This window comes from Pseudophryne corroboree, chromosome 4 (assembly GCF_028390025.1).
Source record: "Pseudophryne corroboree isolate aPseCor3 chromosome 4, aPseCor3.hap2, whole genome shotgun sequence".
In the NCBI taxonomy this organism is placed as follows: Eukaryota; Metazoa; Chordata; class Amphibia; order Anura; family Myobatrachidae; genus Pseudophryne; species Pseudophryne corroboree.
The window spans coordinates 258,317,100-258,343,383 of record NC_086447.1 but is presented as its reverse complement, the minus strand read 5'-3'; positions in this window follow the sequence as shown (position 1 = coordinate 258,343,383).

The window sequence follows — 26,284 nt, the reverse complement described above, 5'->3', positions numbered from 1 at the left end:
ATACTGTGCACACTGGGGATTCTATGATACATGTTAATAAGTGATAACATTTTATTAGAGATCAGGCTCCCGATGACCCATTTATGTTTAGCAAAAGCAAAGGAGCATTAACTCAGAAAAAAGCTGTACTACAGTCCATCATACTCTATATAACAAGCACTGTATACACATTTATGTTGACTATAGCCAAATTTGTGATGATTTAAATTTATATTTATGATTTGTAACACTGGGAAATAATAAGATTTTAATTACCTACTGGTAAATCCTTTTCTCGTAGTCCGTAGAGGATGCTGGGGTCCATTTTAGTACCATGGGGTATAGACGGTTCCACAGGAGCCTTCGACACTTTAAGACTTTTCAACAGTGTGAACTGGCTCCTCCCTCTATTCCCCTCCTCCAGACCTCAGTATAGGAACTGTGCCCGAGGAGACGGACAACTTCGAGAGAAGAATTTACATTAAACCAGTGGCGAGATTCACACCAGCTCACACCATACCAAAAACATGTCGCCTATCATGGCCTTTAACATAACCCATGCTAACGTGCATGCATAACGTAACAGCAACTGCTGTAAAACATCTTAACACATGAGAACCTGTGTAAAAAGACAAAACGTAATTTGCAGGAAAAATAAGCACTGGGCGGGCCCAGCATCCTCTACGGACTACGAGAAAAGGATTTACCGGTAGGTAATTAAAATCCTATTTTCTCTTACGTCCTAGAGGATGCTGGGGTCCATTTTAGTACCATGGGGATGTACCAAAGCTCCCAGTACGGGTGGGAAAGTGCTAATGTTCCTGCAGAACTGACTGACCAAACTGAAGGTCGTCAGCAGCCAAGGTGTCAAACCTGTAAAACTTAGCAAACGTGTTTGCCCCTGACCAAGTAGCTGCTCAGCAAATTTGCAACGCCGAAACACCCCGGGCAGCCGCCCAGGAAGTACCCACTTTCCTTGTAGAGTGGGCCTTTACCAAACTCGGTAACGGCAATCCTGCCGTGGAATCAGCGTGCTGAATGGTACCCCTGATCCAGCGCGTAATAGTCTGCTTAGAAGCAGGACCCCCTATCTTGTTGGGGTCATAGAGGACAAACATAGATTCTGTTTTCCTTATCCGAGCCGTTCTTGCAACATAAGTCCTCAACGCTTTGACAACATCCAAGGACTTTGAAACGGCTGAGGTGTCAGAAGCCACTGGCACCACCACAGGTTGGTTGATATGGAAATAAGACAGCCTTTGGAAGAAAATGCTGATGCGTCCACAGTTTAGCTCTATCTTCATGAAAAATCAAATAAGGACTCTTGTGTGACAGAGCCCCTAATTCAGACACTCGTCTCAACGTGGGGGTTGTCAGCGCACACAGGAATGGGGGTATGCGGATTGGAAGGAAGGGAGAGTGAGAAGGGGAAAGAATATATATATAGAGAGAGGGGGGGATGTGGAGATGGAGAGTCTGGAGTGCGGATTAGATGTGTGATGCTAAACAATATAGTCACAAACTGAGTGTATGTTCTGTACTTCCGACAAATTCAGTAACTAATGGGTGTTGGTAAAATCAAGTACTTCTTTTATTATAGATATAAATGCTTAGTGGGATAATTACTGAGTTGTGTCTTCAAGTTAGTCCTGCAGACTAACCTTCTGCTGTATAACAGTGTTTGCAAGGTTCCCCTATATGGGGGAAAATGTCAGGTAAACCTTTAGGGAATACCTTTACCATAGACTCTAAATGAGCCTATGTACCTTGTGTATGTTCACCAATCGTGGTGATGGGTATAGTATATAGTTATAACGTTAGGTGCTGCTAGGTTTTTTGACTATAACGGTGTCCCGCTAGTCATACCTAATGCCTGTGAAAGTACCAGTGGGAAACAGGGTAACGGGCTTGTTGTTAATACTTACCGCCGGGGATGCGTGATACGCACCTGTCCCGGCTCAGCTTCCGTCCCTTTTCCCTCTGGTGAACCTCTTGTCTTCTTAGGTGCGTGTCCGAGGTACACAGTCCCAGCTCGGCTGCTGCTGATCTCTCCAGCTCGTTCTCCACTACTTCCGGTTTTCGCGGTCACGTGATCCGACGCTGTTCTGTGTTCATGAGCTTACTCTCTCTGGCCAGGGAGGGAGAAATAGACGTTCAGGGTGTAAATGTCCTTGGTCGTTTGTGGGCTTTGGTCCAACGCATTTCAGCAACTCTGTGCCTTTCTCTAGGACCCTCGTCTGCCTGAGGCCAAGGCCAACAGCATGACCACTTTCCAAGTGAGAAACTTCAACTCTAGTAGAGGCTCAAACCAGTCCGATTTAAGGAACTGCAACACCACATTAAGATCCCATGGCGCTGCAGGAGGCACAAAGGGAGGTTGGATGCGCAGAACCCCCTTCACATACGTCTGGACCTCAGGAAGGGAAGCCAACTGTTTCTGAAAGAAAATGGACAAGGCCAAAATTTGGACCTTGATAGACCCTAATCTCAAGCCAGCATCCACACCCGCCTGTAGAAATAGGAAAAGACGTCCTAATTTAAACTCCACTGCAGGAGACATCTTGGATTCACACCAAGATACATATTTTCTACAAATACGATGGTAATGTTTGGACGTTACCCCTTTCCTGGCCAGAATAAGTGTGGGAATGACTTAATTGGGAATATCCTTACGGGCTAGAATCTGGCGCTGAACAGCCATGCCGTCAAACGCAGCCGCGGTAAGTCTTGATAAACAAACGGCTCCTGCTGAAGCAGGTCCTCGCGAAGAGGAGGAGGCTAAGGATCTTCCAGTAATAACTACTGAAGATCTGGATACCAAGCCCTCCTTGGCCAGTCTGGAGCAATAAGAATTGCTCGAACCCTTGTTCTTCTGATGATCTTGAGAACTTTTGGTATTAGTGGAAGTGGAGGGAACAGATACACCGACTGAAACACCCACTGGGTCACCAGTGCATCCACTGCTATTGCTTGTGGGTCTCTCGACCTGGAACAATATTTCTGAAGCTTCTTGTTGAGACGTGATGCCATCATATCTACTTGAGGAATGCCCCAACAATCTGCTACCTCTGCAAAGACTTCTGGGGGAGGCCCCATTCTCCTGGATGGAGATCGTGTCTGCTAAGGAAGTCTGCTTCCCAGTTGTCCACTCCCGGAATGAAAATTGCAGACAGAGCTTTTGCATGTCTTTCTGCCCAGAGGAGTATCTTTGCCACCTCTGCCATTGCCGCTCTGCTTTTTGTTCCGCCCTGGCGGTTTATGTAAGCTACTGCCGTTACATTGTCCGACTGGATCTGTATAGGACGACCTTGAAGAAGGTGTGCCGCTTGATGAAGGCTGTTGTACACAGCTCTCAATTCCAGAATGTTTATGTGAAGGAGTACTTCTTGACTTGACTATCATCCTTGGAAGCTTTCCCCTTGCGTGACTGCTCCTCAACCTCGGAGGCTTGCATCTGTGGTCACCAGGATCCAAGTCTGAATCCTGAACCTGCGTCCCTCCAGGAGGTGAAAACTTTGAAGCCACCACAAGAGTGAAATACTGGCTTTTGTTGACAGGATTATCCTCCGGTGCATGTGTAGGTGCAATCCGGACCATTTGTCCAGTAGGTCCCATTGGAACACCCTGGCATGGAATCGGCCAAATTGTAGAGCCTCGTAGGCAGCTACCATCTTCCCCAGCAGGCGGATGCACTGATGAATCAAAACGCTGCTGGTTTTAAAACTTGTTTGACCATCCTCTGGATCTCCAGAGCCTTTTCCACCAGTAGGAATACTTTCTGTGCTTCTGTGTCCAATATCATTCCCAGAAATGATAACCTCATTGTGGGTTCCAATTGTGATTTTGGAAGGTTTATGATCCAACCGCGCTGTTGAAGCACCGTCAGGGAAAGTGCAATGTTCTGCACTAGTTTCTCCCTGGATCTCGCTTTTATGAGATCTTCCAAGTATAGGATGACTTTGACTCCTTTCTTGCAAAGAAGAACCATCATCTCCGCCATCACCTTGGTGAATATTCTCGGAGCCGTGGAGAGCCCGAAAGGCAATGTTTGGAACTGGTAGTGGCAGTCCTGCACTGCAAACCTCAGGTATGCCTGATGCAGCGGGTAGATGGGAACATGTAAATAAGCATCTTTGATGTCCATCGATACCAGAAATTCCTTTTCCTCCAAGCTAGAGATCACCGCTCTCAGGGATTCCATCTTGAATTTGAACCTTTTCAAATAAAGGTTCAGAGTTTTTAGGTTTAAAATCGGTCTGACCGAGCCATCCGGTTTCGGCACTACAAACAGGCTTGAATAAAACCCTTTTCTCTTACGTCCTAGAGGATGCTGGGGACTCCAAAAGGACCATGGGGTATAGACGGGATCCGCAGGAGCTTGGGCACACTGAAAAGACTTAAAACTGGGTGTGAACTGGCTCTATGCCCCTCCTCCAGACCTCAGTTAGACTTTGTGCCCAGGACTGACTGTACACTCACTAGGGGAGCTCTACTGAGTTTCTCTGGAAAAGACTTTTGTTAGGTTTTTTATTTTCAGGGAGACCTGCTGGCTACAGGCTCCCTGCAGCGTGGGAGTGAGAAGCAGACCTACTTCTTCTTAGTTTAAGGGCTCTGCTTCTCAGCTACTGGACACCATTAGCTCCAGAAGATTCGATCACTTGGTGCGCCTAGCTGCTTGTTCCCGGAGCCACGCCGTCACCCCCTCACAGAAGCCAGAAGAAAGAAGTCGGGTGAGTATGAGAAGATCAGAAGAGTTCAGGACGGCAGAAGACTTCGGTAACCAGGTACAGCGCAGCGGTAACGCTGCGCTCCATGCTCCCACACACTATCACTGACGGCACTCACAGGGTGCAGGGCGCTGGGGGTGCCCTGGGCAGCAGGTTACTAGGGTCCGGGAAGCCGGCAAAAGCCTTTTCAGTGCCTCGGCACCGTTTCTCAGCCCCCGCCGGCATTTTCAGTATTTTCAAATCTGGCGCGCTGAAGCCCGCCGGGAAGGGCAGAGCTTAACGCGCGGCTCACAGCGCCATCTTTTTCTCCTCCACGCGGCTGAAGGAGACGCTGGGCCGGGACCTCCATCACTCTTCACAAGTAACGGGGAGATATTTCAGGGGGGGGCGCAGTGTGGTGCATTTATTACTATTATTTATAGCAGCGATGGTCATATATATCCCTTATAGGGATATATGGGCGCTGGATGTGAGCTGGCATACTCCCTCTGGGTCCTCTGTCTGGGCTTCACTGTGGGCCTGTCCCCTAGCTGAGACATTCTGAGTGTGTGTCGGTGTGTCGATTAAACGTGTCGGCATGTCTGAGGCTGAATGAGGAGGTTGTTGGAGGAGCGGTTGTGGGTCTAGATTTAGGCATGTCGGCGCAGCCGACACCTGATTTACTCACATTACTAAGTACAATCAATACGAATGTAGCTTCTTTATCAAAGAGGTTGGATAAGTCTGAGTCACAGACGCAGGTGTGGAAAAAGTCCATAGAGGAGGCTTTGTCTCAGGTACAGACCCCATCGGGCTCGCAAAAGCGTCCGTTTACTCAAGTGGTAGATACTGATACCGACACGGACTCTGATTCTGAGGTCGATTTTTCTGAGGCTGCTTTGCATCCACGTTTAGTGAAGAGTATTCAGTACATGATTGTGGCTATAAGGGATGTTTTACACATTTCTGATGAATCTGCGGTGCAGGAAACAAGGATTTGTTTGTTCAAAGGGAAAAAACCTGAGGTGAAGTTTCCCCCCTCTCATGAAATGAATACTCTTTGTGAAAAAGCTTGGGAGTCGCCAGATAAGAGGTGTCAGATTCCCAAGAGGATTTACATGGCGTATCCTTTCCCCTCTGATGACAGGGAAAAATGGGAGTCGTCTCCAAATGTTGACAAAGCTCTATCTCATTTGTCTAAGAAGGTGGCGCTTCCGTCTCCTGACACGGCAGCTCTCAAGGATCCGGCGGATCGCAAGCTGAAGACGTCTCTGAAGTCCATTTTCGCTAATACGGGTGCATTGTTTAGGCCTGCAGTGGTGTCGGTGTGGGTGAGTAGCGCTATTGCTAAATGGGCTGAGAATTTAGCTGCTGATATGGATACCCTGGATAAAGATAATGTTCTTTTGACTCTTGGTTATATCAAGGACGCTGCAGATTACCTGAAGGATGCGGCGAGGGATGTTTGTCTCTTGGGATCAAGAGCAAATGCCATGTCAATATCGGCAAGGAGGGCATTGTGGATCCATCAATGGAATGCGGATGCCGACTCCAAGAGAGCTATGGAAGCTTTACCCTTCAAAGGTAATGTCTTGTTTGGGGACGGCTTGGCGGACCTGGTCTCTACCGCAACGGCGGGTAAGTCCTCTTTTCTTCCCTATGTTCCCACACAACACAAAAAGGCACCACATCAGCAGATGCAGTCCTTTCGTCCCAACAAATACAGGCGTGGAAAAGGTTCGTCCTTCCTCGCTTCTAAAGGTAAAGGAAAGGGTAGGAAGTCGCCTGCCGTGTCGGGCGCCCAGGACCAAAAGTCCTCCCCTGCCTCTACCAAGTCCACCGCATGACGCTGGGGCTTCTCTGGGGGAGTCCGGACCGGTGGGGGGCCGTCTCCGAGTCTTCAGTCATGTCTGGATTCATTCAGGCCTCGATCCTTGGGTCCTAGAGATTGTATCTCAGGGATACAAACTGGAGTTTCGGGAGGTGCCCCCTCACTGGTTTTTCGTTTCGCCCTTACCAGCGTCTCTTCCGGATAGGGAGCTGGTGCTGGCAGCAATACAAAGATTGTGTCAACAGAGGGTCATTGTTCCCGTTCCCCCGTCACAACGGGGGGAGGGGTTCTACTCGAGCCTATTTGTTGTGCCGAAACCTGACGGTTCGGTCAGACCGATTCTGAATCTAAAATCCCTCAATCCATACTTGAAAGTTTTCAAGTTCAAGATGTAATCTCTTCGAGCTGTGATTTCCAGCCTAGAAGTGGGGGATTGTATGGCGTCAGTCAACATAAAGGATGCCTACTTACACGTCCCGATATTTCCTTCGCATCAGGCCTTCCTCAGGTTTGCGATACAGGATTCTCATTACCAATTTCAGACGTTGCCGTTTGGCCTTTCCACGGCCCCGAGGGTTTTCACCAAGGTCATGGCAGAAATGATGGTTCTCCTTCGCAAGCAAGGGGTTACAATTATCCTGTACTTGGACGATCTCCTGATAAAGGCGAGGTCCAAGGAAAGGTTGCTAAGGAGTGTGGATTTGGTGCTGTCGGTGCTACGACAGCATGGTTGGGTGCTAAGTATGCCAAAATCTCAGTTGATTCCGACCACCCGGCTGTCTTTTCTGGGCATGATTCTGGACACGGAGTTACAGAGAGTATTTCTTCCACAGGACAAGGCTCTAGAACTGCAGTCGTTGGTTAGGGAACTTCTGAGGGCGAAGACTGTGTCCATCCATCAATGTACGCGGGTTCTGGGGAAGATGGTTGCGGCGTACGAAGCCATTCCGTTCGGCAGGTTTCATGCCCGGGTGTTTCAGTGGGACTTGCTGAGCAAATGGTCCGGGTCTCACCTGCACATGCACCGTAAGATAAGTCTATCTCCCAGAGCCAGAATTTCCCTCCTGTGGTGGCTACAAGGGTCTCACCTCCTAGAGGGACGCCGGTTCGGTATCCTGGACTGGGTACTTCTGACAACGGATGCAAGTCTCCGGGGCTGGGGTGCAGTCACCCAAGGCAGGAACTTCCAGGGGAGATGGTCGCTCCAGGAAGCGGGTCTCCACATAAATGTTCTCGAGTTAAAAGCCATTTACAACGGCCTGATACAGGCGAGAAGCCTTCTTCAGGGTCGGTCTGTCCTGGTAAAGTCAGACAAAATCACAGCGGTGGCACATATCAACCGTCAAGGCGGCACAAGGAGCAGAGCGGCAATGGCGGAGGCCACAAGAATCCTTAGCTGGGCGGAACAACACGTGAGCGCTTTGGCAGCGGTTTTCCTTCTGGGAGTAGACAACTGGGAAGCAGACTTTCTCAGCAGACACGATCTCCATCCGGGAGAGTGGGCTCTTCATCAAGAGGTGTCTGCAAAAGTGACAAAGCGTTGGGGACTCCCTCTGATAGACATGATGGCGTCTCGTCTCAACAAGAAGCTCCCGAGGTATTGTTCCAGGTCAAGGGACCCCCAAGCCAGTGCGGTGGACGCCCTGGTGTCTCCGTGGGTGTTCAAGTCGGTGTATGTGTTCCCTCCACTTCCTCTCATTCCAAAGGTACTGGGGATCATTCGGCGAGCAAGGGTTCAGGCGATTCTCGTAGTTCCAGATTGGCCAAGAAGGGCCTGGTATCCGGATCTTCAGGAATTACTTGTGGAAGATCCTTGGCCGCTTCCTCTAAGAGAGGACCTGTTGTTGCAGGGTCCATGCGTGTTTCCAGACATGGAAGTTGAGCGCCAGATCTTAGCTCGTAAAGGTATTCCCGGGGGGAGGTCATTCCTACTCTCCTCAAGGCTAGGAAGGAGGTTACGGCGAAGCATTATCACCGTATTTGGAAGAAGTATGCTTCCTGGTGTGAGACTAAAAGGGCTCCTGCGGAAGAATTTAATTTGGGGCGTTTTCTCCACTTTTTGCAGGCTGGTGTAGATGCAGGCCTGAAGTTGGGCTCCATCAAGGTGCAGATTTTGGCATTGTCTATTTTCTTTCAAAGGGAATTGGCTGCCCTCCCAGAGGTTCAGACGTTTGTGAAAGGAGTTTTGCATATCAATCCTCCGTTTGTGCCTCCTGTGGCCCCATGGGATCTTGATGTGGTCTTACAGTTTCTCATTCCTGGTTAGAGCCTTTGCGTAAGGTTGAGTTGAAGTTTCTCACCTGGAAGGTAGTCATGCTGTTGGCGCTGGCATCTGCCAGGCGAGTGTCTGAGTTGGCGGCCTTATCTCATAAGAGCCCGTACTTGATCTTTCATTCAGATAGGGCAGAATTGAGGACTCTTCAACAATTTTTGCCAAAGGTGGTGTTTTCGTTTCACATTAACCAACCTATTGTGGTACCGGTGGCTATGGATGCTGTGGCAGTTCCATGGTCTCTGAATGTAGTGAGGGCTTTGAAGATCTACGTCGCCCGTACGGCTGTTGCCAGGAAAACTGAGGCGCTGTTTGTCCTGTATGCTTCCAACAAGATTGGTCATCCTGCTTCAAAACAGACTATTGCACGCTGGATTTGTAGTACGATTCAGCAGGCCCATTCTTCGGCCATGTTACCGGTGCCGAAGTCAGTGAAAGCCCATTCTACCAGGAAATTGGGCTTGTCTTGGGCGGCTGCCAGGGGCGTCTCGGCTTTACAGCTTTGCCGAGCGGCTACCTGGTCAGGTTCAAACACTTTTGCTAAGTTCTAAAAGTTTGATACCCTGGCTGATGAGGACCTTGCATTTGCTCAGTCGGTGCTGCAGAGTCGTCCGCACTCTCCCGCCCGGTCTGGAGCTTTGGTATAAACCCCATGGTCCTTTTGGAGTCCCCAGCATCCTCTAGGACGTAAGAGAAAATAGGATTTTGGTGTTTACCGGTAAATCCTTTTCTCCTAGTCCGTAGAGGATGCTGGGCGCCCATCCCAGTGCGGACTGTTTCTTGCAGTGTTCTCTTGTCGGTTCACTTAGTTTATACACGGGTTGTGTATTTCTGGTTTCAGCTTGTTGCTGTTGTTTTTTCATACTGTTATCTGGTTTACTGTTACTCCGGTTGTACGGTATGGTTGTGGTGTGGGCTGGTATGTTTGTAGCCCTTAGTTTACACAAAAATCCTTTCCTCGAAATGTCCGTCTCTCCTGGGCACAGTTCCTATAACTGAGGTCTGGAGGAGGGGCATAGAGGGAGGAGCCAGTTCACACCCAGTTTTAAGTCTTTTCAGTGTGCCCAAGCTCCTGCGGATCCCGTCTATACCCTATGGTACTTTTGGAGTCCCCAGCATCCTCTACGGACTAGGAGAAAAGGATTTACCGGTAAGCACCAAAATCCTATTTTTCCCGTTGTGACACAGGAACTAAGGAAATTAAGTTGTCTTGACATAATTTCTGTATTGCGTTCGGCACTTTTGCTCTGTCCTGAACAGAAGCTGGTAAGGCTGATTTGAAAAATTGTCATGGGAGAAGGTCCTGAAATTCCAATTTGTACCCTTGGGATACTATCTGCAATACCCAAGGATCCAGATCTGAGTGAACCCAGACCTGGCTGAAAGACAGTAGACATGCCCCCACCCGATCGTACTCCCGCAGGGGAGCCCCAGCGCCATGCTGAGGTTTTAGCAGAAGTAACTGTTGACTTCTGCTCCTGCGAGCCTGATGGTGTTGTAGATTTTTTACCTCTTCCTCGACTTCTTCCTGCGATGAAGGGGGTACCCTTTGCCTTTTTGGACTTGTTGGGTTGAAAGGATTGCATCGTATGAGAATGAAATCCTTTCCTAGGTGGAGCAGCTGCGGAAGGCAGAAATGCTTACTTGCCTGATATAGTTGTTGAAATCATGGCATCCAGCTTGTCTCCAAAGAGGGCTTCTCCATTGTAAGGAAGCACCTCAATATTCTTTTTTGATTCTGCATCAGCATTCCATTGGCGGATCCACAGCGCCCTGCGGGCAGAAATCGCCATAGCGGAGGATCTTGAACTCAGCAACCCAATAGCCTTCATAGCTTCAACTAAGTAACCTGCAGCATCTTTGATATGGCCGAGAGTTAGGACTATTTCATCCCTGTCAACTGTGTCTATGTTAACAAGCAAGTTGTCAGACCATTTTTCCACAGCGTTACCTGCCCACGCACAAGCAATGGTGGGCCTGAGCACCATTCCGTTAGCCATATATATGGATTTTAGGGTTGTTTCTAATTTACGTCAGCTGGATCTTTTCAGGAGGCTGAACCAAGGGCAGGCAAAGCTATTTTCTTAGACAGCCGAGAAACTGAGGTGTCTATCATTGGGGGTGTCTCCCATTTGTGCCTGTCTTCCTCAGGGAAAGGGTATGCTACACGTATCCTTCTGGAAAGGGTACATTTCTTCTCAGGGTTAGCCCAGGATTCTTCAAAGAATGCATTCAAATCCTTTGAAGGAGGAAAAGTCACAACCTGCTTTTATTTTATTTTTTTATTTAAAATAATCCTTTTCCTCTGGGACCAGTGTTGTTTCAGGAAACTCCAACACTTCCTTTATACAGAGCCGGCCATAGGCATAGGCAAACTAGGCAATTGCCTAGGGCATTTGATATGCCTAGGGGCATCAGCAGCTTCTGCTGATTAAAATTATATATGGCATGCCTATATTCTGTGTGTAGCATTTCATATGCAGATACAGCCACAGTCTCACACAGTATATAGGCATGATGCATATCATTTTAATCGGCAGAAGTGGCTCGTGCATCCTAGCCACATAGCAATGCAAATAAGATGCATTTTCATTTAATAAAAAATTGCCCGACGTTAGCATTGATGCAAGATTTATGAGGACACATCTGTATCCAAGCAGAGGCAGATGTCACAGTGTTAGTGGCAGTGTGAGTGCTGTGTGCATGTGAGTGGGCTGGTTGTGCAGTAGTGTTCGGAATATGCGTAAGGAGCATTATGTGTGTAAAAATGCACTAATAATGTGCAGCAGATGTGTAGGGGGCACTATGTGTGTCATTATGTGTATAAGGACATTAATAATGTGCGGCATATGTGTAAGGAACATTATTTGTAAAAGGGCATTAATAAAGGTTGTCGTAATGTGTAAGGCGCATTATGTTTATTATAAGGACATTAATAATGTATCTCATATGTGTAAGGGATTTAGGATTTATGTGTATAAATGCATTACTAATGTGTGGCATTATGTGTATAAGGTGCTCTACTATGTGGCATTGCGTATAGAAAGGGCACTACTGTGTCGTCTTATGTGAATAAAGAGCAATAGGGTGTGGTGTAATGTGAATATGGAGAAATTCAGTGTGATGTAAGGTGAGGAGTAACATTTATAAGGTAAAGTGATACTACTGTGGGATGTAATATGAATTATGGACACTATCGCATGATCAAATGTGAATAAAGTTGCAGTACTGTGTGACGTAATTGGAATTGGGGTTACTATTGTGTGGCCATGCCCCTTGCCAGCAAAAATACACCCCTTTTTGGACTGTGCGCCAAATGTGCGAACTGTTCCTTTTTAAAATATAGGGGGTACAAACACCAAAATAAGGACTGCTATGGGTGAGGGGTGATGGTGCTTGGAAAGAGGTGCAAGGTCAGAGGTGGAACCATTGGTGGTGCTAGGGGGCACCAGCCAAAATCTTGCCTAGGGCATCATATTAGTTAGGGCCGTCTCTGCCTTTATAGCAACTATCATATATTGTATGCTTTTGGCTAATTTGGGGTCTACCCCTCTCAAATCCCCAGTGTCGACATCAGAGTCGGAATCTGTGTCTGTGTCCCCTTGCATTATCTGGGCCAGAGACCTTTTCTGGGAACTGGATGGGACCAGAGTGGATGATATGGAGGGGTCAGTGAACAGTGCATCCTCCACAGACTGCCTCCAATATTTAGTCTGTTGTTCAGACTCAGAGAATTTCTTTGCAAGCATTGACATATTCTTTTGCAACATGCTCACCCACTCCGGCTCCTTCTGAGAGGGAAGGGCCACCACATTACCCTCTTGTGCATCTAAAATGGGTTCTTCCTGGGAAGAACCCTCCCCAATGTCTGACATGTTACACACTTGTACACACACACACACACACACACACACACACACACACACACACACACACACACACACACCCCTATCACACAGGGGAGCTATTGGGGACAGACCCACACTAAAGTCTGTCAGAGGGATCTGTCAGTCCACACACTGCACCTTATTGTGAATTGTGGAAATATTACCCACTTACAGTTACAGTGCATATACCAATAATAGCAGTGGCGTGCGGTGAGGTCAGTGGCTGGTGAGGCACTACAGCCATAATGCCCGCCGAATCCTGCCGATGACCCCTACCGCCGCCGAGCCAATGCCCACTACTGCCCCTGAGCCGATGCCCGCTGCCACCGCCAATGGTTTACAAACTCACCCACAATCAACTGACCCAGCCCTCCGCCACTAATTTGCATCTCAGTTTGATGCTGCCAATGCCCACTGCCTGCCTGCCTGCTCATCATACTTGTGATATATTGTACATTTTTATCGAAAAAAAATAAAAATTAGTGTTTGAGAAGGGAGTAGGAGTAGGACATGAATGCAATTTTGTTGTCCAGGGCTTCCATTAACTTAACGGAGAAGGGTCTGAATGTCTTAAAAAATGTAAAAAAAAAAAAAAAAAATGCGTGAGGTCCCCCCTCCTAAGTATAACCAGCCTCGGGCTCTTTGAGCCGGTCCTGATTGTTTAAATACTGGGAAAAAAATTGGACAGGGGTTCCCCGTATTTAGACAACCAGCACCGGGCTCTTAGTCCGGTCCTGGTTCCAAAAATATGGGGGACAAAAGATGTAGGGGTCCCCTGTATTTTTAAAACCAGCACTGGGCTCCACTAGCCAGGGACATAAAGCCACGGCCGGGGGACACATTTATGTAGGTCCCTGCGGCCGTGGCATTACCCCCCCAACTAGTCACCCCTGGCCGGAGATCCCTGGAGGAGTGGGGACCCCTTAACTCAAGGGGTCACCCCCCCTCCAGGCACCCAAGGGCCAGGGGTGAAGCCAGAGGCTGTCGCCCCCATCCGTGGGCGGTGGATGAGAGGCTGATAGCCATGTGTGTAAAAAAAAGAAAGTTGTTTTTTGTTGTGGAACTACAACAAGCCTCCTCCACTTGCTGGTACTTGGAGAACCTCAAGTACCAGCATGCGGGGAAATAATGGGTCCGCTGGTACCTGTAGTTCCACAACAAAAAAATACCCAAATAAAAACACAACTCACATACCGTGAAATTAAAAATGTATTAAAGCACACTTACACACTCACACATACTTACCTACATCCCACGCCGGTCACGTCCACTTGTCCAGTAGAATCCAATAGGGCCGGTACCTGTAAAAATTAACATTAAACTTTAAGCCACAGGAGGAGGGAAGAGAGAGAGAGAGAGAGAGAGAGAGTGACACTGACACTAACCTGCTGCTGCTGGCTGTGAGCGGGAGGAGGTCGGGGGAGAGCCGCACACCACTGCTCCTGTCACTGGGTTGGCACTGGATCTGCTGTCCAATCACAGGTGCCTCGCTGACATGGGGGTGGTGTCCCTGTCAGCGAGGCACTTTTTTCAGTGCCGCTTTCATGATCTTTTTGAATGGGCTTTTAAAGCCCAGTGCTTGGCCCCGCCCCCCGCTCTGTCCCGTTTCCATAATGTTTGGGAGGCACTGCTATCAGTGCCTCCAAAACGCATTTAAGCAGAGAAAATGATTAGAATTAAATAAAGAAGATACTTATGACACAGTATCTTCTTTATATTATTTTAATAATTAATCACAGGGGAGGCACTGCCTCCCCTGACTGCACCTAATTATAATGAACACTCTCTGCCCCGTATATAACACCCTGTACTTGTATCAGCATTGTCATAAGGAGAAACAGCGTTCAGGAGCTTCTCACTGGAGTTTCTGCAGGAGAAAATGGCATCCAGTGAGTGTTCTGGCAAGCCCGAGGAGAAGCCCCGCCCTTCAGCCTCAGCAATGTAATATATTTATACTGGCTGGGGATGGCACATCAGCGGCTGTACATGTATGTACCCTTTTTGCCAGTGAGAGTAAGGTTTTAAAACATGCCCTCAGAGCGTGCCCCGCCCCCCCCCCCCCTGCGCGCTCTGCACCCTTGTGCTGAGAGACATGGCGCGTACCTGTACGCCGCCAACGATGACCGGAGGATCCCCTCTCTGCAGGACTCCAGTAATATACTCACCAGCCTTCTGACTTCTGGCTCTGTTAGGGTGTGGTGGCAGTGGTGTGGTAGTGAACGCTGGCCAGACTTGGGCTTTGTTCAGTACCCTTCAGGAGCTAATGGTGTCCTGTCAGCGGAAGCAGAACCATTAACTAATTGCTGCCCATTGCCCTCTCCCGCCACCCTACCATTTGCAAAAAATAATAATAATAATAATAATAATAATAATAATAAAAATTAACAAACAAAATCGCCTGGCCTCATTAGGCCAATGGCCTGGCAGAGCCCTCATGCAGGGAAGCCTACTGTGAAGCCCCCTAGCAAATGGCGCCCCTAGGCATCTGCCAAAATGCCTTGTGGGAAATGCACCACTGCTTATACCTCCACACTCTGCCAATAGTAGATATATACTGAATATCCAATCATTCTGGAGTATCATTACGGGTAACCCTCCAATGTTAGTGGACTACCTGGACAATTTTGTGCACGATTTTATTAAAATCTTCTTTTTATCTAAATGAAATCCTTACCCTATTCCCTTCACAAAATATTACCATCTAACAATTTTGTGCTGGCCATATTACATACTAGTATACAGTATTTCAGCAGCTACCTACATTATATTAAATATAGAGGGAGGAAGGGCAATGTGAGATGTACAATATGCATGAATAGGGTTTGGATCCTTAATGGAAACCCTTCAAAATAGTTTTTTGTTGCTGCTTAGTTTGGAAGTCAGGTTAGTAAAAGTAGTAATTTCTGTATAAATATGGTATATGGCAGATTCATCATTTACTGTAATGCATAGCCATATGGCTAGTGGTTGGAGTCAGCTGGTGAAGGAATCCAGATATTATGGTTGTTTGGAACACACACTTTACTGATTTACATTGCCTCTACAACTGTATACGTTTCACTATTGAAAGGTGACAGTTTCTTTGTGGAAGCAGAATTATCAGTGGTGAATGTCACATTAGGCACGTGAGGCACATGCCTTGGGCCGGCACTTGGGGGGGGGGGACATTTGGATGCTTGTTTTAGTACTGTCAGACCGAAATTTATCAGTAACTGCTAAATATTTCCACTATACTTTACCATACGGCATGTTGCGTGACTGTAAATGGTGGTGCTGCCCCTGTAAGCTATCCTACATAGTAAGTATGCATACATAATTCAAAATAAAATCAAATGTCAGAGATATTGGTTTTTTAATTATTTTATTAAATTACCAGTTATCCAATGAGGGCTTATAACCAATCATTGAAAATAATAAAATTAGTCAGAGGGGGTAGCCTATACAGTTGTGCCTAGGGGCGACATGACCCCTAATTCCGCCCATGAGCATTACTTGTGCATTTTTATTTCTACAACTTTATTTATAAAAAGGAGATTTATGGTAAGAACTTACCCTTGTTAAATCTCTTTCTGCGAGGTACACTGGATTCTACAAGGAATAACATCAGGGGTGTAGAGTAGGATCTTGATCCGAGGCTCCAACAGGCTAAAAGTTTTGACTGTTCCCAAGATACTCAGCTCCGACTCCTCTATAACCCCGCCTCCGTGCACAGTCCAATGCAGTAACAGGTAAACGAGACGACAACAGTTAGTAGCCACAGACACCACATTCTCACGACAGGAGAAGGTATCAGCGGCGAATGCCATACCAACCCAAAGAAGCTAAGTGCGTCAGGGTGGGCGCCCTGTGGAATCCAGTGTACCTCGCAGAAAGAGATTTAACAAGAGTAAGTTCTTACCATAAATCTCCTTTTCTGCAGCGGGGTACACTGGTATTCCACAGGGAATAACATCGGGGATGTCCTAAAGCAGTTCCTTATGGGAGGGGATGCACTGTAGCGGGCACAAGAACCTGGCGTCCAAAGGAAGCATCCTGGGAGGCAGATGTATCGAAGGCATAGAACCTTATGAACGTGTTCACCGAGGACCATGTAGCAACCTTGCACAATTGTTCACGGGTTGCACCACGGCGGGCCGCCCAAGAAGGTCCAACAGACCGAGTAGAATGGGATTTGATGGTAGCAGGAGCTGGAAGGCCAGCCTGTACATAAGCATGTGCAATCACCATTCTAATCCATCTTACCAAGGTCTGCTTGTTAGCAGGCCAGCCACGTTTGTGAAAACCAAACAGTACAAAGAGAGAATCAGACTTCCTAAAGGAGGCTGTCCTCTTCACTTAGATACGGAGAGCCCGTACCACATCTAAAAACCGCTCTTTGGAGGATAAATCTGGATAGACAAAGGCCGGAACCACAATCTCCTGGTTAAGATGGAAAGAAGACACCACCTTAGGTAGATAACCAGGGCGTGTACGAAGAACCGCCTGGTCACGGTGAAAAAATCAGATAAGGGGGCCTACAAGACAAGGCACCCAAATCTGATACCCGTCTAGCAGAGGCAATAGCCAGCAGAAACAAGACCTTGAGGGAAAGCCACTTAAGGTCCGCAGATTCAAGAGGTTCAAACGGAGACTCTTGCAAAGACTCCAGAACCACCAACAAATCCCAAGGAGCCACAGGTGGGACCATAGGGAGGTTGAATCCGTAAACACCCTGAGTGAATGTATGAACATCAGGCAGAGGCCCTCATTCCGAGTTGTTCGCTCGCTAGCTGCTTTTAGCAGCATTGCACACGCTAGGCCGCCGCCCTCTGGGAGTGTATCTTAGCTTAGCAGAATTGCGAACGAAAGATTAACAGAACTGCTAATAAATTATTCTTTGCAGTTTCTGAGTAGCTCCTGATCTACTCACAGATTGCGATCAGCTCAGTCCGTTTAGTTCCTGGTTTGACGTCACGAACACGCCCTGCGTTCGGCCAGCCACTCCCCCGTTTCTCCAGACACTCCCGTGTTTTTTCCCTGACATGCCTGCGTTTTTTAGCACACTCCCGGAAAACGCTCAGTTACCACCCAGAAACACCCCTTTCCTGTCAATCATTCACCGATCAGCAGTGCGACTGAAAATCGTCGCTCGAACACCAGCAAATCTACTAAATTTTGTGTTAAACAACTTAGCGCGTGCGCATGCGCAGTTAGCAACAAATCGCAGCATAGCGAAAATCGGCAACGAGCGAACAACTCGGAATGACCACCAGAGTCACAATATTTCTCTGAAACCATACCGACAAGGCAGAAATATGAACCTTGAGGGAGGCCAGCCCAAGTCCAGGCCCTGTTGTTGGAAGGCCAAAAGTTTGGCCGTACTAAACTTGTAAACGTCATGATTGTTGGATGCGCACCAAGCAAAGTAAGAATTCCAGACCCTATGATAAATCCGAGCAGAAGCCGGCTTACAGGCCTTCAACATAGTTTGAATGACCAGCTCAGAAAATCCTTTGGCCCTCAGTACGGAAGCTTCAAGAACCACGCCGTCAAAGCCAGTCGGGCCAAATCCTGGTAAACACAAGGGCCCTGAACGAGGAGGTCTGGTCGTTGCAGAAGCAGAAGAGGACGCTCTAGGTCTGAGAACCAATGCCGTCTGGGCCACGCTGGAGCTATTAGAAGAAGGATTCCTCCTTCTTGCTTGAACTTCCTCACTACTCTGGGCAGGAGTGACACCGGAGGGAACACGTATGGCAGCCAAAAGTTCCATGGAATTGCCAGTGCGTCCACAAATGCCGCTTGAGGATCCCTTGTTCTTGCTCCGAAGGCCGGAACTTTGTGATTGTGTTGAGACGCCATCAGGTCTGCATCTGGTAGGCCCCACTTGTCCACTAGGAGTTGAAATACTTCTGAATGAAGGCTCCACTCTCCGGCGTGTACATCCTGACGACTGAGGAAGTCCGCTTCCCAGTTGAGGACCCCCGGAATGAACACTGCCGATATGGCTGGCAGATGGCGTTCCGCCCATTGAAGAATCTTTGACACTTCCATCATTGCCATGCGACTTCGTGTGCCGCCTTGATAATTTATGTACGCCACTGTGGTGGTGTTGTCTGACTGAACTTGAACAGACCTTTTCAGTACCAGATGCCGAGCTAGTTTCAGAGCATTGAACACTGCCCGCAATTCTAGAATGTTTATTGGGAGGAGAGATTCCTCCCTGGTCCACCAACCCGGAAGAGAGTGTTTCTCCAACACCGCACCCCAACCCCTCAGACTGGCATCCGTCATTAGAAGAACTCAGTTGGTGATCCGGAAGGGACGACCCCTGCTCAATCGTTGGTCCTGCAGCCACCAGGTCAGTGACAGATGGACCTCCGGACACAAGGAGATTATTTGAGACCTAATTCGGTGAGGCAGGCCGTCCCACTAGGCAAGAATCAGTTTCTGCAGAGGGCGGGAATGAAATTGGGCATACTCCACCATGTCAAAAGCCGACACCATGAGGCCTAGTACTTACATCGCCGAGTGTATCGACACACGCGGACGAGAAAGGAAGCAATGTATCTTGTTCTGAAGCTTCAGGACTTTCTCCTGTGACAAAAACAACCTCTGGTTGTGTGTGTCCAACAATGCTCCCAGATGCACCATGCTCTGGGCAGGGGCCAGGGATGATTTCTTCCAGTTGATGAGCCACCCGTGGGCTTGCAGAAACTGGACCGTCAGATCCAAATGACTGAGGAGAACTTCTGGGGAATTGGCCAGGATCAGCAGATCGTCCAGATACAGCAGGATCCGGATGCCCCGACGGCGGAGTGAAGCCGTCATAACTGCCATGACCTTGGTGGAAATTTGCAGAGCCGTGGTCAGACCAAACGGTAAGGCCCGGAATTGGTAGTGGAGATTGCCAATAGCAATCCGCAGGTATTGCTGATGTGACATGGCAATAGGGATATGCAGGTAAGCATCCTGTATATCCAGGGATACCATATAGTCCCCTGGTTCCAAAGCCAGGACAATAGAGCAAAGAGTCTCCATACAAAACTTGGAGACCCTCACAAACTTGTTCAAAGATTTGAGGTTGAGAATGGGCCGGGAGGAACCATTAGGTTTTGGAACTAGGAACAGCGTTGAATAGTACCCCCTGCCCCTCTGAGCCAGAGGCACCGGCACTAGCACTCCGGTGTCCAGGAGGTATTGTACCACTAAACGGAGAGTTGTTGCCTTCACCTAATCCGAAGGAATGTCCGTCAGGCAACAGCGAGGAGGGGGACATGTCTTGAAGGATATAGCGTATCTGTGAGTGACGACTTCCCATACCCAAGCATCTGAAGTGGACTTCAACCATACCTGGGTGAACTGTAGAAGTCCCCCCCCCCCACCCTGGGATCCCCGAGGTGGAGACCCACCCCGTCATGCCGCAGGCTTGTCAGATTTGGAAGCCGGCTGACAGGCAGCCCAGGCTTGGGCTTGGTGGTTTTGGAAGTGCGAGACTGTTTCGGGTACGCCTGACCCTCTGCTTTACCCAGAGGGCGAAAGGAATGAAAGGTAGTACTCGGCCTTCGGGGCCGAAGGAGTAGTACTAGGTAGACATGCAGTCTTAGCAGACGCCAAGTCAGCGACAATCTTGTTGAGATCCTCACCAAAGAGGATGTTTCCTTTAAACGGGAGCACCTCCAGGGTTTTCTTAGAGTTCAAGTCTACCGACCAGCACCGCAACCAGAGAATACGGCGAGCCAAAATGGATGTCATAGCAGTCTTGGCCGCCAGAACACCCGCATCTGAAGCTGCTTCTTTAATGTAATGAGATGCCGTGACAATATAAGAGAGACATTGTCTGACATGTTCAGAAAAATTAAACGGAAACTCAGCCTCTATTTCTTGAGCCCACGCCTCAATAGCTTCTGCGGCTCAAGTAACAGCAATGGTGGGCCTATGCAAAGCCCCTGCAAGGTATAGATAGCTTTTAAGCAGCCCTCCACCCGCTTATCCGTCGGTTCCTTGAGAGAAGTGACGGTAGTGACAGCCAGAGCAGATAACACCACCAGCCGAGCGATTTGCGAATCCACCGGCGGTGTCTTTTCCCAATTTTTACTCAATTCTGCCGCAAGCGGGCTAGCATCTTCTTGTGCGGGGTGAATTTCTTTCCTTGGTTATCCCAGGATTCCTGACATATGTCAACCAAGTGGTCAGAATGAGGTAAAACCAATTTAGTAACCTTCTGACGTTTGAACCTGTCCGGTTTCTTTGATGTAGTAGCAGGCCCAGGATCATCATCAATCTGAAAAATAAACCTGATAGCTTCTAATAGATCAGGAACATCCACCTGTGAAACAGATTCCCCAACAGAAACGTCATGATCAGAGTCTGTGGGGACAGTATACACGCCATCTTCATCGGAAGAGATATCCAGAACATGCGTGGATTGAGAGGAAGTAACAGCCTGCTTAGAGGACTTCTTAGGTTCAGACTTAGGCGGGCGAGCGTCAGGAACACGTTTATCCAAAGAGTTATTCAAGTGCTGTAACTGAGTGGACAGAGCATCTGTCCATGGCGGATTAATCGCAGGGACCATATAAGGCTGATAAGGCACAGGAGGTCCCATAGGGGGCGCAAGTCTAGTTACCAGCATAGTCAGTAAATTAGAAAAGGCAGCCCAAGGCAGGCCCTGATGTGCCCCCGTTGTTACAAACTGACTGGGGGGTACAGAACCCCCAAAACCTGAACTCTCCGTAGCCATGTTATCCTCAAATGCATCTGGGACATCATTACAGTGCACGGCGGAATCAGCCCCAGACCCATCGCCCCCTGTAGCTGACATGATATGAAAGCATAAACCACGGGCGACACAGTACAATATCAGCAAATATAATACCTAACACAACCCCCCCGTGCAGTGTGACAGCACAACCAGAGGATTTCTGAGGTAAAATGTGACTCAAAAACACAGAGAAAAATACAAAATACTTATGTCCTGTGAAATACCTATATTATTTAATAACCCTGACGCACGGAGCCCCCTCAGGTTACAGAATATAGGGATAGCAGTAGGAGTGAGATACACGGAGTAGAGATCAACCAGCAGCTATATGCACACACACACAGTCACATGTACAATGCAGGAATTATGACAAATAATAAAACTGCACTGGACTAGCAATACTATTACTGGGAAAAGCTATATATATATTTACACAGTAAAAACTGGATGAATATCACAGGGTACTTGTACTAAATAACCCTGAAGTATGCACTTGTTCTTAACTAACACTGTCTAAACGACATGTAGAATACTTAAGTGTCCTGTAAATGCACAGCGCTGATGATGCAGGCGGCTTTACAGAGGAGGCATCACCCAGCAGTCCCAGAATCAGCGCAGCTGTGTGTAATGGTGCCCAAACACACAGGGAGTGAGGGAGACAGAGAGATGCAGCTCAAAGGTGGGAACATTTACTCTAAATGGTGCCCAGGGGCTGGGGGAGGAGCTACAGGCCAGAGCCTTATCCCCTTGCTGGACTTCACCACCGGGTGCTGCGGGCCTTAATAAAATGGATTATAGCCTAATCCGACCTGTGCCCTTGCCCTGGTGGTCTAGTGGGGTCCCTGTACTGCCATAGTGTCCACGCCAGCGTGCGCGGCTTGCCTCCTAATGGCCGCGGCTGATCGCGATTTCCAGCGGGTCCCGCCTGGGGGACCCTCTTACCTACTCCCTGAGTGCGGCCACATGATCCCGGAGAACTTCGGTTAGTGTGTGCGCCCTGGGTGAAGAACCGGAGCCTCCGCTGTAAGTACCCGGCAACCAGAGATGCGGGAGTATACAGCGCCGCTGGGGGAGGTGATGGAGCTGCAGCAGGAGATGTCAGAATGATATCTAGCACTGGAGTGCCTCTGCTGCAGCCCTTGAAGTCTTCTATCTTCTTTAAAATAGCTCTTCTTAGGGCTGCTGGAGCAGCACTGCCTGTTATCTGCCTGCACTGCAAGCACCAACTTACAAACTGAACTCCTGTGCACGGAGGCGGGGTTATAGAGGAGGCGGCGCTGAGCGCTGAGTCAAAGCTTTTAGCCTGTTGGTGCCTCGGATCACGATCCTACTCTGCACCCCCGATGTTATTCCCTGTGGAATACCAGCGTACCCCGCTGCAGAAAATAAGCATGCATTATGAAGTATACAGTAAGAAGTTAAATAAACCAGTAACAAGATTACAGTATTGCTGGAAAATATCTGTTGGTGACCAGAGAAGCAAGGCTGGATAATCAGATCATCAATGGAATTTGCTGCAGCCACATAGAGAGAAGGAGTGGAGTGAGTTGGACAAAGAAAAGAAGGATGTGAGACAAGAGTGAGGGGTCTATCTGCAGTGGAGCACAACTTATTTCTGGTACTGTAGTTCCTGGAGGTCCAGCCACTGGCAAGTAGGTCAAATGGCTCTGATATTCCTTGTGCCAATGCCGGTAGCACAAGGAAAATATTAGAATGATGATGCTGAATGGACATTGGATAATGGACATAGAAAATAACTCTGGTAAGAAAATGCCACTCTAAATAACAGGACAGGGGTGCCCTTGCCATTTAGCACCTTGAATATTTCAACCTCATGCTCTTTGCTCTTCCTCCAACCCTCCTCTCTCATTTCAAATGGTTAATGCTGTCTCATCTGTTTACCTTGATGCTATGACTCAACCTCCCCTCTTTTTCTCTGACGTCCTAGTGGATGCTGGGGACTCCGTAAGGACCATGGGGAATAGACGGCTCCGCAGGAGACTGGGCACACTAAAAGAAAGATTTGGTACTACCTGGTGTGCACTGGCTCCTCCCTCTATGCCCCTCCTCCAGACTTCAGTTAGATTTCTGTGCCCGGCCGAGCTGGATGCACACTAGGGGCTCTCCTGAGCTCCTAGAAAGAAAGTATATGTAACCCTTTTGTTACGTACTAATAATGTGTTAAGCACAGCTTTACTATTTATACTCAATGCCTCCACCCAAGCTTAACTCAGATGTTATTTATTATTATTTATTAGGCTGGCTTGGGTCAGCTGGTAATGATAATATTCCCATTTAATAAATAATATTAACGCTCTACTCACTGCTTATTTAAAAAAGATAAATTTAATAGTTATAGTGGTATAATACTATAAAAATTTGTAATATAACAAGAAAATCTAAATTAGTAAGTTAGACGTTCACCTCTAATCCTACCCTCAATGCCTATACAGTTTCACCTGCATGCAATACAAAAAATTACCTTTTGGTAGCTACCGTATATGCCTAGGCAAATTATATAAAAAATATTCCAAGGTGTACACCTGGATTATACTACTAACTGTCATGCATGACACACTTTACCTATATTATACATAAATTTGTTATAATAGTGACATTAAGAATAAATATATACTTTGTATGTTAGTTCAACATTATATAGACACATATAGTGTTAATCAAATGAGTGCTCTAGAAATTATGTATACATTCACTTTCTGACAGTTCGTAATATCCTTTATGCAAAATGACTATATGATGTATCCGGAATGCTTTATGCTGCTTTAAGCTGAATCAGTATCTGTGCTGAGTCTTTTCCTTGTGTTAGTGAAAAATAAAATGTTGACTGAATTCCTATATATATATATATCCATATATATTAATTGTGTATCTTTCTTTCTGCTGTCAGGGAGGTTTCCACTAGGTAAATTACTTTCACTTTGCCTGACAGCTTGTGTTTCACTATTGTATCCTTTTTCTTTGTATCCAGTTTATGTAACCAGTCTGGCAGTGATCCCAGTACTTAAAGTTACTTTGTTTAACCAGACTGTATGATGTAAGTTAGTTTATCTCCCTCCACTGGGTAATTTCCTTCACTTTGCCTGATAGATCAGGTTTCACTATTGTATCCTTTTCCTTTGTATCCAATTTATATAAACAGTCTGGCAGTGTTCCCAGTACTTAAAGTTACTTTGTTTAACCAGACTGTATGATGCTTAATATATCTCCCTCCGCTGGGTGATTTCTGGTTATTCAGTTCTTAATAGTCTATATAACGGTACACTCTTGATAACTCTCTCTTACCCATGCAATATACTAATAGTCCTCTTGGTATATGTGTTCTTGAGGTAAATATTTCAGCACTTGCGATGAAATAAAATATGTAGACAGTTTATATCTTTCCTTGCACTATATTTAGTTAGTTATCATGCTATAACTGATAAAGAGTCAATGTTCCTTTTGGATAAGTGTCTAATAGTGCAACAAGTGGTGAGTGCAAGATTTTTTCTCACCACTCCACGACTAGTTGTGCTCCTTGACCTCTCTGTCCTTGGGCTCTGTCATACGTAAGGCTGCACTGGAATTACTGCTCTCTCTCTCTCCCTCGACTTCTTTCAAACAGCTTGTTACCTCAGCTGCCTGGTTCAGCTACAATCAAAGTCTTCTGTGACAAAATCACTCTCCTAAGCCATACATCAAAGAATGCTCCGCACACCTGTCTAATGTTTGCAGCTAGTGTTAACAGGAGGCAGAAACACTCTTAATGTGCCAAGCTCTTAGGTGTAATAGAGGTGTAGCGTCTTCAGCCTATCTACCGCCCACTGTTTACAGCTCAACAACGGCGGCGGCAGACACAGCTTGTAGAACGCTCTACAACCCCCTAGGCGTACATCAATAGGTGACCATTTCAGTCTTCTCCCTCTGCTCACTCGTGTTTACAGCTTAGATGAGTGATAGCAGCGGAGAGACCTCAACAGCACCACCCATCAATGTGCCTAACACTGGCTTATTCGGTACTGGCCTCAGTCATGGAGCTATCCTCCGCCAATGTTACAGCTCTATAGCGGAGGAAAAAGCACCCAAGTACTGCGCACTGACCGAGGGAACTGCAGACTGACCCTAAGTGCTCAAGAACCCACTTTTATTTCCCTTACCACAAAGCTCGCGCTGATCGGCAGGCTCCTATTGGTCTTCTTTTTTCCCTGCTGCCAATCAGCGCATGATCTCCTCCAGCGGCTCGCGGTCAGGGCAGCAGCGCGAGGAACCCCGTCCTTCCCGCCCTGCAGGCTATCGCTATAGCGGCTCGCGACGGTGCTTCACCGCCCAGCAGGGTATTACTTTTGTGTCTCGCGATCAGGACAACGGCACGAAGGACCCCGTCCTTCCCGCCCTGCAGGCTATCACTACAGCGGCTCGCGACTTACACAGAGCACCCGCTTTGCCGCTCTGCAGGATATTGCTTCCTTTGACAGCATAGTGATCTCCAAATGACATCTATATACTTTGTGTCACGAACAGTATAATACACAGCTCTTGTAATTACCTCCTAAGCAACCTCTACATAAATATACATATACATTAATCTCACATACATATATATACATATCCTATAGATTATATCTATTATTTTTATTCCATACTTATGAACAACTAATACAACATATATAAGAACCCTATACTTTATGGATTTTATATGTATAAACAGAGTTATTTTAATCCTATTTGTTACCACATATATTTAACTATTTATTAATTAATTATTAATTAATTCATGGCTACACTCTCCCTCTGGTGATCTCTGAACTAAAAGACCCTTTTCAATCCAAGATCACCATATTTTTTTTTTTTTTTTATTAAATTAGAATAACA